Raw genomic sequence first — 2,863 nt, forward strand, 5'->3', positions numbered from 1 at the left:
ATTCATTGACTTGCCCATTGTAACCAAGATGGATTCTGACGTCAGCATTGCTTAGAGTGTGGTCACGGAGTCCGAGAGCGTCAGGGGGTACCCTTGGTAGTCACGGGGGACCTCGGGTGCCGCTAGACGGGCTCAGGGATCCTAGGGGGTGGGGCTACCTTCCTAATAGCCCGTTCTGCCAGCAGGTGATTTCCTACTTCTGGCTTGAAATAGGAATTGATAGGGCTAATAAATGGATAGTATCACACACTTACAGAAAATTTGGGTGGTCATATTTTTAATTTTTAGCTTCCGTTATTTGAGAATGGGTATCCATAATACAATTTTTCTTAATACCCCGGAGTTTAAAACACTCTGTCCTTTCTCTATACCATATGTATACCCACCTTTTCTCCTGACTATATAATTCCCTCCTTACTATATAGTAGTATTTCCTCCTGAATATATTATATTGTTTGAGGCAGAAACCACATTTCTTTAAAAAAAAATTTTAAATCAGGTACACGTACTAATGAGAGCATGCTTTTTATAATGAAGAACAAAACCACAAATCTAAGGAAATGATGATTTGGGAGTAAGAAATCTTATTCACAATGTCTTAAGGAGGGAAAGGGCATTTTGAAATGCTTTCTTTCCTGATAAGTCTTTGAAAGACACTTTTTGTTAAATGAGTTTACATCTAAATTTTAACTCTGTTGACAGTTAACTCAAGGGTCTTTTATCTATGCTTAATGTCACTCGCTATATCCTGCCATCGATCTCAGGGAAAAGCTCCCTATTGAAGTCAATGGGGAGTTGTATGTAAAAATCAATGACAGGATATGGCCTGTAAGAATCGTGGTTACTATAAGCCTTTGGCTCCGAGGCCACTACACTTGGTACCTCAGGATAACCCTTTCAACCACGTTCAACAACAACAATGGGAAAACCCACTATTCTTTAAAAGGAGGTAAAATGGCAGGAAGGAAACAGCACATGTTCACAAGGGATAACCTATATGTTCCCACACTTTAGCAGCGACTTTTCATTGTCTTTTCAAGATTCTCAAAAAAAAAAAAAAAAAAAAAAAAACCCAAAAAAACAAAAAGCAAAAAACAAAAAACTCCACGGAAAAACACTCCTGCTTTAAAAAACTCTGTATTCTTTGAATGGGAAAGAAAAGCCAATGGCCATACATGAGAGCACAGATCAGCCCACTGGCATGGTAGCCCCTGGCTCTCAGCTCACCTTCATTCCCTTCTTGCTAAGACATGGCCAGCACACCAAGGAGGAGAGGAATAAAAGCTGTGAGGATGCTTAGGCTCAATATGAAAGACCCATAATTTCCAGGCAGTGAAAATACCTGAAAAATAAATTCTAGAATAGTTGGAGAGAACACATGGGCCCTGTAGAGTGAGATATTACAGACTTGCTGTTCCTGGCTGGTGCTTTTGGTAAAAAATGCCTCCCTGAAAGCATGTGGAATAGCTCTTGTGCAAACAGAGTATAATAATTGATGCCTATTTACACTTAGACATGTCAGCTTCACCAGCGGAAGATCGCCCCCGTATCATGAGGTCGCAGCACTTTTGGAGATAAGGAAGATGTGAGGGTGAGGGGCTGTGGCTGCATGCTGCCCTGTCCACTCTCGGGGGTACAGTTGACACACCCACTGCCAGCTCTGCAGATGCTGGATCCTGGTAGTACCAGGCTTTAAGAGACTTTAGGCGATTAGCTCCTGTCTTCACACACTTGGATTCAGTCGTCCAGGCCACGCAGGTGCCCTCTACCCCCCACTCATTATAAACAATGCTCTCAATTAGCTTCTCATACTTAATATGTAATGATATCCTACTGGGTATAGGGGAAAAGGGAATCTCCTCTTTTCTTTAGGTAGCCTGTCCATTCCTGTGTGTAAACCCTAAAACGAGGGCCCAATATTATGTATACCTTGTCATCTGGGGAAACCCAGAGGGCATCAAATTGCCTAACAGCAAATTCCTTTCCTCACTCTGCTCCTGGGGATAAGGTCCCCTAGCCAAACAAACCTCCTCGTCATGGGGTCATGCAAGGTCTGCTTATCCCTGAATGTTGAGTTTCAGTTCCCTGGCGGCCTGAGGAAATATTCCAGCAAGCCAATCACATCCTCACATAGGAACCAGGGATCGATCACCTCACCCTCTTGATACTTCAAGGCCTATCTCCCGTAGCCCCCTGGTTGTTCACCGGGTTCCCAAGTGAAACCCCTATGTGTTCTTGTGTACCCAACAATGTTCTCTTCCTCTGGGCTGTGAGGATCTATGACTGAGAAGTCGCTATTGATCTCATCTATCCAGTGTCAGGTTTGGCCATCTCCATAACCCTGGGGTGGGAACTCCACCTTCACCCATGGAGTGAAGAGATGATTAAAACGATCTCCTTAAAAGTAGGTTGAATTGGGATGCCTGGGTGGCTCAGTGGTGAGGGTCTGCCTTCGGCTGAGGGCATGATCCTGGGGTCCTGGGATTGAGTCCCACATCAGGCTCCCCACAGGGAGCCTGCTTCTCCCTCTGCCTGTGTCTCTGTCTCTCCATGTCTCTCATGAATAAATAAATAAAATCTTTAAAAAAAATAGGTTGAATTTAGATGTGATCTCCTCCACCCTTAGATATAATTATCTTAAATAAAAAATAAATAATAGAGAGGGAGTATTTTAAAAGAAATAGCCAATATCACTGTGAGTCATGTTTTAAAAGAAAGCCTGTATTTTGAAGACCTAAAAGAGATGATGTACATGAATACAGTTTGGTCTACAAGTCGTGTGAGGGAAAATGATAGGAAGGCATTGGGATTAAAAGAATTACAAAATGCAAGCAAGGTACAGACGTGATATGAGGTGAAGTTC

The sequence above is a fragment of the Canis lupus genome, chromosome 2 (assembly GCF_003254725.2).
Source record: "Canis lupus dingo isolate Sandy chromosome 2, ASM325472v2, whole genome shotgun sequence".
In the NCBI taxonomy this organism is placed as follows: Eukaryota; Metazoa; Chordata; class Mammalia; order Carnivora; family Canidae; genus Canis; species Canis lupus.